Source organism: Amblyomma americanum, chromosome 10 (genome assembly GCF_052857255.1).
Source record: "Amblyomma americanum isolate KBUSLIRL-KWMA chromosome 10, ASM5285725v1, whole genome shotgun sequence".
NCBI classification, from domain to species: domain Eukaryota; kingdom Metazoa; phylum Arthropoda; class Arachnida; order Ixodida; family Ixodidae; genus Amblyomma; species Amblyomma americanum.
This window is the reverse complement of record NC_135506.1, coordinates 119,911,695-119,926,519: the sequence shown is the minus strand read 5'-3', so window position 1 is coordinate 119,926,519 and position 14,825 is coordinate 119,911,695. Positions and strand designations below refer to the sequence as shown.

The 14,825-nt window shown below is 47.3% G+C and overlaps 1 pseudogene; it reads left to right on the top strand.

Moving 5' to 3' along the window:
* LOC144108673 (uncharacterized) overlaps positions 1–14,825 on the top strand; it is a 93,761-nt pseudogene that overhangs the window by 40,219 nt on the left and 38,717 nt on the right.

Genomic DNA, 14,825 nt, shown 5'->3' with positions numbered 1-14,825 from the left:
TAATAATCTCACACAAATCTTAGATCTCACTTTAAATGTAAGATATATTGTCTCTTCGATTCTCATTTACATGAACAGTGTACTTAGCCAAAATGCTATACGCTTTCTTTGGTATAAAAGCAGCTTACTTTAAATAATATAAGTCGCCACACTTAAACAACGTTACAAAACAGGAATGCACATTGTACTTTCAGCTCATTTTATTTTGTCACATTTTATTATGCTGAGATCGATTGTTGCTGAAAGACCCAGTCTCAGCAGCACTTTTCTTCTAAAAATCGTGTGCCCATGTCGACGTTCAGCATTCCTTCGGCCACCTAATGCTTGCGAACGCTCTCAGAAACAATATAATCTGCATTCATGATCTACTGGTTGTTCTCTGGGCGCTGAAAATTTAAGAATTTTGCCTCGGCGTCATGAACCCAATTTCCTCCCTGGATGTAGTGTTTACAATCATTGCTTCCACCCTTTCTCTCACCGTGTCGTTCAGCTTCCGCGATACCCGTAGTAGCTGGAAGGAGTCAAACACACATGCCACGGCGCTATTCCAGGTGGTGGCCGTCGAACGGGAGCTCTCTGCCATCGTTCAAATGGACAGGCTGGCACCTCACCGAGGACATTTCCCAGAGGGCGCTGTTTTGTCGGCAGCCTCTGGGGGCGGCCTCGCTGCGCTCATGAGCGTTCGCAAACTGGCCCAAGACTTCAGCGCCGCCAAGTGATTGTGGGAGGCGTACGCTCAGCTACTCCTGGGAGACATCACCCTGGAGAAGGCCAAGACCAGCAGACCACGGGTTCTTGTTCAGGTATTTGGAAAGTGCCAGAGCTATAGCTGGGAAGAACCACTAAGATAGTAATTGTAATAGGATTCTTTTTAAGTAATAATTTTTTTTGCTTCCGAGCAAGGATATAATATTGCTTGTCTTGAAAAGCAATTTTTCTGGACTTAACGTTTACAGATACCTGTTGCGTTGCACGAATATACCGTGTGTTTCAGGGAATATTATCACTAACTTTAAAATTTGGTTTATGGTGTAAAGAGCAGCTTTTCCGGCAGAATCATTGCAATGTTGGAGGACGTCGAAAAACATGCCAATCATGTTAACTAGTAGAGTGGTTTACTGAATGCTAATAGTCATCTTCTTAACTAGTACCGATAGCCGCCTATCTGATTGCAGTAAGAGATTTGTAGCCTGCCGTTAGTAATTGCCATACTGGTTTTTACAAATACAAACGCGATTGCCATCGCCGCCGTGGCTCTACAATATTTGGCTACATCGAGCCAGAATGCATGTGCTTGCGAATAGCATGTAGCGAAACAAACCCCTACACTGCATGCAACTAGTCGAAATAGCCAAATTTTTCGACCCACAGCGGCGAGGGTAATCGCATTTTCGAAATTCTAAAGTATGATATGGCTATTACTAACGGCCGGCTAGAAATCTCTAATCGAATCAGGTGCCTACAGGTAATTATTAAAAAGTTAGTTATTAGAGTTTAGTTAATCCGTTTAATATTTAACATGATTCGCCGGTTTCTGAAGTCCATCGATACTGGTATTACTATGCCGCAAAACATTTGTTTTACCTGAAAAACTCTACTTTTAAAATTAGTAATCACCTTCCTTGAAAAACTGGCAGTTTGTAATGTATTTCCCGACACAGATCTTGGTGGTGCAAGTGCGGTATATTTCTAGTAATAGAAATTATGATTCTAAACGCTGAAAAACCACACCTTTTAGCAAGTACTAGTACTAAACAAACCCACGGACATCGCTGAAAAGTAATGAAATATATTAAAGTGAAATCAGATGTTCTACCTTGCCTCTAGAAGGCACCTGCAGAAGCAACTTTTGTGGTCTGCATGCAGTCATTAGGGTTGTTTACGACTTTCAAACTCCGTTATTGAATTTTTGACCTAAACGTAACGCACGGCACTTAATGAGCGCCCGCTTCGCTAGCGTACCTATTTTGTGAAATATATTATAAGCGTGATAACGTCTGCGCAATACAAAACAGCGAATACATAATCATCGCCATCAGCCTGACTCTAAAGAACAGACCAATGTCATGAAGGGCGCCACGTAGCTTAAACAGTGTACCCCTCCTCCGCAGGTGGACAACACAGAGCAGCTGGCAAAGCTCTGGGCCTTGTTGGGCAACCACGACGAGTCGGCACTGCTCAACTACGTGGGCTTCTGTCTGGCCGCCTTCCTGTCACCCGCCCTGCCGCACGGCGGAGCAGCGCAAGATCTCCTCTCGCTCAGCCACGGAGAACACGTGCCGCTGGTGCGTGACAAGCTACTCGCGAGACCGTCTTCGCGGTGATGCTCCTTCGAGGAAGGTGGAGAATTTGACAACTTTTTAGCGGCCATCTTTTAAGATGTTTATCATTAAACGCAGTGTGAAAATCACAATGAAAGAAACCTATTACGTTTAAAATCTCCATATAGGTTTTAGACAAGGTTGTACACCACGAAATGTACAAGACACAAGGCAAGGACATGGTACCGAAAATGACTGATAGCTGAACATTGTTTTTCAAGTAGAGCAGCCTGAAAGGAGAGACAGGAAAAGTGGCAGAAATAATAGTGCACAAAGACCAGCAGATCAAACCTTGCTCTTCCTGTATACTTCGTTATCCTCTTTTCCTGCTTCTCGTTTTTCGCCAATGGTAAGGCAAACGTGCAGCTGTCAGCCCTCGCCCTCTCAATGTCTACGTCTGTGCCTTGTGTCTTGGCAAACTCAAGGTGGGATTAAACCTTGCGGTATCAAACAGCAACCCACTTCAACCACTGAGTCAAGATGTGTCGAGCCCTACTATGGCCAACGGTTGGGATGTGCACAAGGGTCAGATAAAGTATTAATTTTTACGCGCTATCTTGTGCAGTATGCCACTAAAAACACGTAGCGTGAGGCGCTGAAGCAATGGGCAGTGATTTGAGGCGTTCGAAGACATAACTGGTCGCATCGATCAGATGTAGCTAGACTCTCATTCGGGGCTATAAGGTGCGGTAAATTTATTCTGCAGCTGCATGCCGTTAGGATTAAATTCGGAAAGTTCAGAGACTATCCGCCTGATGCTCGGCCTCATCCTCAACGCCATGTCTGCCACACTGTCCAAAGGTGTACGCTGGTGGTCGCCGAGAACAGCGCTGAGCGCCAGTGCGCCTTCTGGAATATTCCCCATTGGCATTCGTAAGAAAACATGACGCAATGGTCAATTCCTGCTGGCCGAACTAGTTAGATGTACGCGCAGAAACTGCGAATGCAGCCCTGAGAAAAGAGCACACGGAGATTATCTGGCGCCAAGAAGCGCGTGGCTGCTCAGTGATGAGCCAAATTTGAAGGCTAGCTCATATTTTCCAACGCGAAACAATTGAAACACAGCTCTTTGTTGCGCCGAAATTTCTCTTGTATTAATGTCGATGCCGGTATGCCTACGAAAACAACGTGCATCTGCCTTGAATTATTTCTTCAATATGCCGCTCGTAGGTTCAGCCTCAAATTTCGCATAGACATCATTTTTCCTCGTGCCCGCCACCACTCGGGCGTGTAGGGCACAAGTGGTAGCGGTCAATGTGGGGGAATCGTCATCTCGTAGCGATGATTAGTGCCTCCTAAAGACATTCAGCGCACTTGAACGCATTAACTTCGACGGCGATCGCGCAGCAGGTACTGCATCCAGATGTAGACCCTGTTTACCACGCCCGTAGTTGCCGGTAACTCTGCTGGTAAAACCAGTTGGGCGACACGGACGAATGCGCGACAGTGCATTAACGGTGATCTGGCGTTCATGTATTCGCAATATCATGCTACCCTAACAGCACAAAAAGGCTGTTAGGGAAGTAAGTGCTGCATTGCAGATCATGTACGAGCGCGCACAAACTGGGACAGAGCGACGTATAGCCAACACAACGGCTAGTGCTGCCTTCGCATCTCTGTCTCCTTGTTTGTGTGCCCTCGTACTTGATCTACAATCAATATGCCCGCAGAAACGTCAAGAATTTTTTTATTGGACTCGGCAATGGCTACAATGCATATCAAAAGATAAAAATGAGTTCTCACAGTTTTTTGTAGGAAATTTTATTGTCAAGAAATGCACTTCAGTAAGTCTGTGCAAAATCACTGCAGTACGATAAAGCTGCTCGTAGCTGTATGCAGCACTTGACAAAAGTACAGAGCCCATGGGGTTTTCTCCAAAGTTGTGAAGCAGGGTTCTGGAGTCTCTCTAGATGCCCTCAGCTTGGGAGAGCGGATGAGTAGAGTTCTTACTTTCCAAGATATTTCGGGCACTGGGGATGCATGCGGAGCCCCACCGTAGAGGACAGAAGCAAAGTCGATGTATTTTATATTCTCCCTAAGGGTGCGCATCGCATTCCAAGCCTGAATCCACAGGCTTGCACTCAAGGCTCAACCCAGCAGTTTCACTTATAGCTCGTGGCTTGTCCGCTGGCTACTTAACGTGCCAAATAAATTGTTTCAGCCCCTCTCTGAAGCGACCACAATCGCACAGGCGTCTCACGGCTTATGTAAAGATAAATGGTAGGGGTTCAACTTAGTAAAACCGAGTAGATGTGCGAAAGCACCTCTTCATTCTTCAATTGCGGGGCGGGGGCACTTGAGTTCCGCCTCAGGGGTATGGCGTGATATGTTTAGTAGGTTAATGCCTTTATATGCAGAATTGCTCATTCTCTTCGTAACATTCAAAAATGGAAGCGAGTCCTCGTACTATTCCCAGCTCTGTGGCGCAGTGCTTAAGCGATGCGTCACTGCACTGGCAAATGGCTGTTTCTAGTCACAGCTGCAGGTAGGGATTGTGCGACACATGTTGCTTTTCCCTTCCAGAGCAACCTCTCCTGCAGCTGGCGCGACGCTTCTCCGAACTTAGCCGAGCTGCTACCCAAGCCTGCCTGAGTAACTCGGGTAAGCTCTTACTCCGGTTCCTTGGAAACGGTGTAAGATCGTACGCGCGTACGTACGGAGAACGTACAGCTCCCGTCAAACGCATGCAGCCCAAAAGGCTTGCTTGTAAGCTGTTTAGTGGGGCTCCTTAGCACATCTAGCAGGCCAAATGTTGGGAAGATTGAGGACGCGATTACATTTCTCTTTCTAGGGGTTGCGGTCGCTGAAGATGCATAACGAAGCATGCAGCAGGCCTCACAAGCATGCCTCTTAGGCCCTATACTTTTTTTTTCTGTGGGGGGGGGGGGGGGGGAGGGGGTGTATGTACGGTAGCAAGATTCCTGGGCAATGTTGTTGAGCGTATGAGTGCTTTCGCCCTAAAACGCAGGTGGCCGAGGAGCTGCAGGCGTGCTTCCATCTGCTGGCGAGAACCTACCGCTTCGGCACCCTCTCCCTCGCCCGTCAGGGCGTTAGCCGCGACACCACCGACGGCAACAGCTACAAGTGAATTCCTCACGCCGTTGAATGTATATAATGGAGGGAATGCAAGGTCGTCACTGCATCATAAATTACGGCATCCAGAAGAGAATCCTAACTTCAGAGACGGAGGCACCTTCCAGTCAAAGAATAAGTAAGAGCACCAGGTGGCGCCATTCACACAAAGCCATAGCATCGTACGGTGTCGATTCTACGATTCTGTTCAAAAACTTGGTTGGAGTCGTTGTTTTTCGTATCATGAGTGGCGGCCGGTGATATCGAGTTTAGGTTCAAACAACTGAAACTCTCGAGGATGTAATACCGTAGGCACAAACTGTAATTTTGTCGTTTCTTCAGGGGAGGCGTGGTGAACATCAAAGCCGTGTGTGTGCAGTCATGCATGCTTCCAAAAGGAGCAATGTACCTCGTTGAGTGACACTTTCTATACTAAGTTAAGGAAGAATGTCATGTTGTAGGAAGCGACACAAGAAGTTCAGCATGAGAATCCCTTATTTGTGTATCGATGCTGAAATCCTAATACCCAGTAGGAATTCGTGTCACAAAAGTTGCACAGACTCAGAGACAAGCTAGGCCTGTTTCCAGCGGTGGCATTGGCGAATAGGCATAATCAGCAGGCAGTAACTACAATTTATCGAAATTGTTGAATACGCAATAAATGCGTGGAATTTTAGTGTTCAGAACTGAATGCCTTTAGAAACCGTGTGGATATCTTTATGTTAAATATGATTGTCCAAACATATTGCAGCACGCTCTGTTTGCTTACCTGCTGCATTGGCTCAATGGCTTTGGTATTCGGTATCGCGCGGTGTGGCGCTAATTTCCATTGGTCGAAAGGATCTTGACACAACAACCACGTTACCTCCGTAGAAAGAAAAGCAATTGCGCTGAGAAAGAAAATCATAAAGTCCGAACTCGAACTGCTGCCTCTCGTGTCGTGAGCCGGACCGCTACCCTTCCACTACCAACGTGTTTGAATTGAGCGCAAAACAAGCTTGTGCGAGCGCCTGGCGCCGCAGGGTAGCATATAGATCAGTCAACAATGACCAGTATATAGAAACAGCCAATTAGCGCCGTCAAACGATGTACCTAATTAACACAACCTGTGGGTAGAAGAAAACGAAGGCCGCTTGAAAACTCATAGTGGCACCGACGTGCGGTGGCCTCTGGAACTACGAGCGCAGCGTAGTATGTCGCAGCGCCGAAAGATGGTGAGCAAGATGCGGTTTGCTCCGCACGTGCTGCCGCATTACACTCTCCAGGCGACCTAAATGTCTACTCATTGATAGGGCATTGTCGAAACATGAATTTGCAATGGTTGTATTAACAAATTCTGGATGCGCTGAATTAAATTGCATTAGGGGTTCGTTAAAGCGGCTTTCATATCCAAAAAACATGCGGTTGCCAGTAAATACAATTTTTTGTGATTAATTAAAACATAATGGTTCGAATTCCCTAAAGTTACTGCGCCAGGGCATGTGGATTAAGACATTTGCAAAAAAAAGGCGAGTTCGTAAAAAAAAACACTCTCGTAAAACCCTAGGGAGCAGAATAAAATCACGGAGCATGCACTAGCAAATCTAAAAAAGGTTTAAACAATGGGTCCCTCAAGCTGTCCTGCAGAAGACCGCCGTATTTTGCTCAAAGTAATCCGCTAAGAATGAGAGCAATGCCTGAACTGATGTAAAATTTCCTTTCACTGCGATAGCATGCACAGGTGCTCGATAGCACTTACTTGTGCCTCTTCTTTTGTCCATGCTGCGCTCGGTTGGCAGGTGGAGAGAGGCAGAGGAGGAAGAGTGCGCCTCGACCAATCAGCGAATTCTAAGACAGGCCACGACGCCGGGTTTTGTCCGAGATGAGGCTTCAAATGCGGGGGGGCGCAGACAGAGGGGTGGGAGAGGGATTGTTGGCAGTTGGAGAAAGGGCGCGACGATGAAGCGGTGGCGAGGAGAGAGATGGTACGTCCCGTGATCTGATGAAATCGTAACTGTCTCGGCCAATCAATTACTGTTATGACAGAGCACAACGGCGGTTTTTTTTTTCCACTGTCGGGCGTTCAGAAAGAAAAGGGATCATATCAGACGTTTTTACTCCAAAGGAATCGTCAGTACGCAGACGGACTATTTTGTCTTGCAAAAACACAGCTACCGGTTTCTTTCGCTTCCTCAATTTCTCGTCCTCATTTTCTGTCGTCCGCGTCTATTTACGCTGTGTTTCGGAGCTTGAACAACGGACGAGCCCACGCCTTTGCACCTGCAAAGCTTTCCTGCCATGTGTTGCAGGTACGAAAGCGAGATGCGGTCTCTGGTGGACGCCGCTCGGGACCAGCTGTCCGCCCTGCTGCGCAACGGCACCGCGTGGATGACGGCCTCCGAGCTGTGGACGGCGCTGCAGAGGCTCGACACCCTGCGCGTGGTGTTCCTCGGGGAACCGGAGGACAGCTGGGAGCGCCTGTCGCGCTACTACGCCTCTGCTCTAAACGGAGTCAGCGGGGGGACCTCAAACGCACGGCTACGGGAGGGGACTACGGTGAGGCAGAGCAGTGAAAACTTGGTACTGTTGCTAATAGAGGACGTTTATAGTCCCTCTTTTTATATTAACCTATAAATATTTCAATGACTCGTGCATTCAGTAATACAATAGGACTTAGGTGCAAAACTCAGTAAAACGATCCCTGCACAAAAAGGAACTCAGAGTGGAGACATGGATTACGAATAATGATTTGTCTTGAGTGTATTCCCGCGCTTAAACCAAATTCATGTGCATAAGACCTATGATCACAATATGACATGGTGCACATAACATGTTTAGCGTCAGTTTCGAGTTTTGTGGCGCGAGCTTATATTTGACCACTTGCGACAAACTGCGTAGAAGGGCCTCAAGCAAACCGCGCACGTAAAATCGTGTGTTAAGGCGCACTAAGGACGTGTTTGAACTTTGATTCGTTCGATAGACTACAAAATTCCAAACAACTCCGACCAAGCACGGCTTTTATAAGCAAGGAAAGACTAATGAACACAAAAAATACAGGTGTCGTTATCAGATGCCGATTTCGCATGTGCACTGCATGCATTGACATCGATTTTCTTGAGCGGATCCCAGAGGCCACGCTTCCTCGCTAGTCACCAAGACGGTCGCAATGGTCAGCTGGACATATCGTTTTTATCGCCACTAATTAAAAATACAATTTCTCTGGAGATATGCATTAATTTGGGAAAGCAACCTGTTGATGACACGAGATTATATATATATAAGTCAGTAGAGGGACAATAACTTTCAGCACATATTTAACTGGAATAATTTGTATGCCATCATTATTGCGTGATTTGCTGTTTTCCTACGAGTCGAATATATTCCATACCTCACGTTCATCTGTCGGATCAAAATAAATGCTGTGGTTATTCCTAGAAATTGTGCAGCTCAGGTATTGAGTGTTTTTAGAACTGCTGACATCTTTATAAAATTTTTAAAATTCTTCGGCAAGTTCTGTGCCATGTATGCAGCGCCCTGAAAAACGAAATCTTTGATAACTGGCGACGATGGGGTTCTGTTTAGCAACTTGTGTAATTCTTTCCGTACGTCTGCACTATCTTTACAGGATTCCTGTTGGAACTGATAATAGTGTGGACATGCGACGACCCATCAGGAATTTCATATTTATTCCTCCGAAAAGAACCGAAAATTCCTATAGATTTCCCCACTGGACTTAAGGAATTCATGACTTAAGAAATTAAACACCACACCAGCTAATTGAAGAACTTTTCGCATTCTGGGGGAGTAACCGCAGCATCCACTGCGGAAGCCGTAACGCAACCCGCGTGCCTCCTACCCCGAAAAAAAATACCAGTCACGTGCAGAATTTTTCGATAATCCGCCGCGGTGACGTGCGCGCGGCAATTTAGCCGGAGGGTCCGTGCTGAATCCGTGATGCGGCAGAAGCTAGAATCGCAAAAGGCGTCCGTGTGCAGTGCGATGGCGGTGCATGTTACAGATCCCCAGGTGGTCGCCGGTGCTTGCACTAAGGCACCTCTTCCTTTTTCTACTCTCATCTTCATACTACGCCTCACGGCCGGGTGGACGGGTGCACTGAAAAGTAGTTACACAGTCGCTTCAAATAGATACGCAAAAGAACCCACGAACGTATATCGTTCAGTGATTTACGGTGTATTGAAAGCAGTTTTGGATCCGAGAAAAAGAGGAAACGGACGTGGACAAAGCACCTTATGCGAAGCCAAATGAGCTAGATCCTCTTAAAGGAATGTAGTGGTATCGAGGAGAAGCTTAACATGAAAGGGGATGGAAGAGTGAGGTGGACAGATGCGATGATGAACGTTTTGGGGATAAGATCGCCGCAGCTGGCAGAGGAGTTGGTTGATTAGAGATTAAGAAGAACGCATTTCACCCTGCATTGAGCGTAGCTTGGCCGATGAAGGCGGCGATGAAGTGAGCTTGCCTTTTCAAGCGAAAAGCTTCAATACGGCAGCTCTTCGGGCCGTCAGCGGGGCCGCACGTTTGGCCTGGAATGTAGCTAGAGGTCAAATCATGATCACAACTGGTGGTAGTCAGGTCCCACACCAAGGTGGTCCATGCGAACAAGTTCAAAGGTCAAAGTCGAGATAGTTGGTGTAATAGCCGCTGGTGTCGCTGCTGTAGCTGACGTCATATAAAAGAGGAGGAGCAAGAAAGCAATATGTTTCGAAGAAAGCAATATGTTTAACGAATAAAAAGATGCCTACTACTGTGTGTGTGTGTGTGTCGCTGCTGTATGTGTGTCGCTGCTGTGTGTTTGTCGCTGCTGCTGTGTGTGTGTCGCTGCTGTGTGTGTGTGTCGCGGCTGTCGCTGCTGTAGCTTACGTCATATAAAAGAGGAGGAGCAAGAAAGCAATAAGTTTCGAAGAAAGCAATATGTTTAACGAATAAAAAGATGCCTACTACTGTGTGTGTGTGTGTGTGTGCGTGTGCGTGTGCGTGTGCGTGTGTGTGTGTGTGTGCGTGCGTGTGCGTGTGCGTGTGTGCGTGTGCGTGTGCGTGTGTGTGTGTGTGTGTGTGTGTCAATATGGCTATCTGTGGAAACCGCTGGTCGCTGGACCACAAACGTAGCCAGGGAGATGCAGCTTTTCGCTTTCGACCAGTTAACCAGAGCTAAACCGCCAGGAATTTTTTTGTCTTTCCACATGCCGTGGTGCAAATGCTGCGGTTGCCCTTGGTGATAAAACCTCAAAACCAAAAATGTTTCTACTGAGTCCAATAATTTTGTCTGAAATCATCACTCCATTCGCTGCGAGAGTTCCTAAACTGGCCATTTTTGAACGCAGGAGGGAGAACCGAGTAATCAATGAATGTTACTTTGCACCAACAATGAAGAGGACCGTTTTCCAGGCACACGTATCGTTACTGGAGCAACGAAGCGCAATCTTATTCTGGTATCTGCCTTTTACGAACGCAGACGAACCATTCTGGAGACGTGCCCGCATTTACTCGCACAACGGAGGCCAAGCCGACCCTTCTCCAGGAGTACGTCCTCCAGCAAACAGAGACCAACGACCTCTACTGGAACTACCTGGAGCGGGCAGAAGAGAACCTCGAGACCCGGTGGCTGCCGCTGCACGTCGAGCCGCGTGCCGACTACTTCGAAGCGCGCAACACGCTCCTCATCTCCCCCAGCCTGGTGTCCTTCCTGTCGGCCATGCTGGCGAGCGTGGACCCCCTGCTGGTGCCCGTGCTCGGCTTGGACATCTTCCGGGGCCTGCTAAGCGTGGTCACCAGCAGCCGGCGTTCACCAGCAGCAGGCAGCAACGCCTCGGCCAGTTGGCAAGAGGCCAGAGCCGGTGGGATGTTCGCAGGAGGCAGAGAGAACGCAACGCGCTGCCTGGAAGGGCAGTACGTCAACCTGACGGGTGACCGACAGCTGTGGCCGCGTCTGCCCGACGAACTGTTCTTTGAGTCGGCAGTGGTGGAGCCCCTGTTTACGCTCTACAAGAGCTATCTTGAAAAGGTAGTAGTGCCTTTGAGTGAAACGAAAGTTTTTCAAAGCGCGACTTAGTACATGGAGAAAACGGCAAGAACGTCAGCAAACGAGCTCCAAGTAATAATGCGATAGCTTTAAGCAGCTCGTATCGCGGAAAATTCTGCGTCGTCAGCATCGTTGACCGTGAGTGAAAAATCCACGAGAAATCCTCAGGGAAGCAAACTAGGAGGAAGGTGGTCCACCCATGTCATGTAACCTTGCGACGTCATCACAACCTGGCCACTGGATTGTGAACCAACAGCGCACCGTGGCAGGTGGCTGATGATTGGAATGAATTCGCCCAAGATCACTCTCGCCTCAATGCATCAGAAATGTTTTCTAAGTTTCATTCTCAAAGTGATCACGCTTATCTACACCTGGCTCCCTTATAAGACCTGTGCTTGTCTTGTTGCCTAGTGAGCCTTTTGTTAGGCTTCTGGTTCAAGACTTTTGTGGGCAAAAATTCAAATGCAGAGCACAGGCCAGTTATTTAACACTTTAAAACAGCCCCGCTACTTCTAAATCTAGCCGCTTTGCCTGGTATTCTACAAAAGGTTTTTCTAGGCGTTTTAGCTGCCCATGCTTCAAAGCAGCACAGGGCGTGGAGAAACGTAACGCCGGAAGCAGTTCTTTCCATGTGGTGCCAAAGTATTTTCAAATATGTTATTTTATCATTTTCAGAAGTGACTTTGCACACCCTCGCGATCTTTTTTATATTTAGGCAGTTTCTTTGTTCTTTTTTCTGCACTTGATCTGTTAGGAGCGCCAGCTAGTATTTCACTTATTTCCATCAGAGAGCGCTGCAAAAGACAAGGTCAAGAAATCGCGACAAACGCTTCTATGGTTTCCGCGACTGCCACCACGAGTCACGTAGGGCTGTATATTCAAAATCACTTCATTCAAAATTTTACGAGTCATGGCTAGGTGGCTTGAGCCACCGCCCGATTTAAAGGGTTCAGCCTGATCCATCCATCCACTGAGGGAATTTCGAACCTTTGGTAAAATATCGTAACTTTTTATGGCAGTCAGAAATAGTTGGTATCAGCGCTGTAAGTGAGATTTCGCTACGATGAGAAAGTGTCGACCACGTTAATCAACATGGTCGAGCAGTACCTCTTGTCCAGTTCTCAAAATTGCAAGCTTAAAATATTTCCATCCTGTCACGCTGTGTTTCCTGCTAGTGGCCAACAGATGGTGCTAGTTACTGAATGTCCAGGTAAGCTGGGCATGAGAACCTGAAAGCAGTGTGAACTGAAAGCAGTGAGAACCTTCCCGGTGCTTTCCCACTGACGCGTCAGAGCATGGCTCTCTTGAATCCTTGTCTCGCAAGTACCCCGAGCTTCGGGACGGTCCCAACATCCCCGAGCTTCCCGGGAAGAACGCGCTGGAACTGTTCTTCGTCAACTACGCGGTGGCGCACTGCGAGCACGGACCGCGGTCGGCAGAGGCAGCTGCTTCTGTCGGCGCACGGCTGATGTCGCCGGCGGCGCAGCTCAACGTGGCTCTCATGAACTCCAGAGTAAGAAGCGCAGCTCCGAGGCACTCGTTTCGTGTTAGGGGTGAAGAGAGCAACCAAAAAGTTATGTTAGTCTTTGTCAACTGAACGTCCGATTGAGGAAACTTTTTATCGAGCCCTATACTTTTAACACGCATGCCAGTCACTGGCGCTGCCATAAATTATGCATCACTCGCTTGTTTCCTGCTCGTAAATATTTAAATCCCTAGCAACATTGCAGCACAGAAAATATTTCAAATTAGCGGATGCAGCGGAATTGTCAGAGCAGCCGTAAAATATGTGCAGTGTAACAGCAGAAGCCCTCAGGTTGCACTTCTGTCTTTTGTAGAAATGCGGGCGGTTGGTGTTCTGTAGCCTTTTTCGTAGAATGGGTTGGTCAAATTGAAATTGACGCAGCAAAAGTGCCGCAAAACTCTTTCATTCGTGAGCATGACTCATACCTGTGTGAAGTGTGTACCGCGTCCGGTATTTAAACAAGTGACGATATCGTCTTTTTCATGAATTCTAATGCACACCACGTCAGATGATGGATACTGGGCCCAAACAGTAACCTTTGGCAAACTAGTTACTACTGGTACTTTACGGTATCCTTAAACATTATAGAGTAGTCACTGCAGTAAAAGCACCGCAGCGCATCTCATGTACACGCCAAAGGCCCATTATCTAGTTCGATTCTAGTTGCTGTTTGTCAACTGTCATGTATATGTAGCAATATACAGAAAATCTAATATAAGCGAAAGCTTCGGTAATTGTACTTTCATATGTTATGGCCCATATCACGCCCACGCCAATTGAAACTGCACGTTATTGAAATCATAGAAATACACTGCCAAAAGAAGAACATCGCTTATTTCTTATTTGCTGCAGTAGCACATCCTTGCTACCCTGAAAATCACCGCTGCTTACGAATTACGCTGCTGCTGAAGACAACAGAACTGGTAAAATAGGGAATAGTTCTGTGTATGGCCTACGTAAGAATATGTCTATGCAGCAAACAATTTTCGAATAAATTTGTAATAGCGTCTCGCTTCCTAGATGTTTCCTTTTGACCGACCGTAGCGTATCCATCGTCATCTTCGACTGTGACGTGCCATCGCACTGGCAATTTAAGCGGCTGTCTCGGCGACAGACCGTTTAGTTGGCACGGAAGCAGCATTTGGAACACCATGGCTCATGCAGGGCATCTCTCCGCTTCGCAGGTGTGTAAAAACTTTTCGCTCTACGCTAAGAAAAGTGACGACCCGTTCTTGCTTTTGCTACCATGCCAACAAGTGCTTTGTGAAATTGTCTGCGATTGTTTCTCCATGGCGATGCTCATACTGCGCTCCGGTGACTTGGAAACTATTCTAGGGCCTACCACACGTAATACAGAGGCATTACTTGAATTGCAAGGCCTGCCCGCCAATCCTTCAGAGCAGATGGAAGTTCTTTTTCGGCTCTTAGAGGACCTACAGGCACGGTCTGTAGAATGTGCTAAGGGCCAGGCCGAGTTAGTTAACGACGTCAAGGCTATTAAGGCTAGTCAGAAGAACATTGAGACGAAAATCGAAGCAATCCAGAATAGACTAGACAGCGTTGAAGAAAAAACAATGGTATTAGACCGTATCGATGATGAAATTGCCGGAATTCATGTGACTGCACAAGTTCGAACAAATCGGCTCGACTCTTTACAACTGTGCGTTGACGAATTTGAGGACAGATCACGACGCAACAACCTCATTTTTCACGGTAATTCCTGATTCTCGGGAATCATGGGAACAGTCAGAGTCGAACGTCAGGGAAGCACTCACCGAAATAATCGACAGCCTGCCCGACACCGCAATAGAACGCGATCGTCGTATCGGACACTACAGCCCCGATAAGTATTGCCTATTAGTTGTTAAGTTCACCAGCACTAAAACAA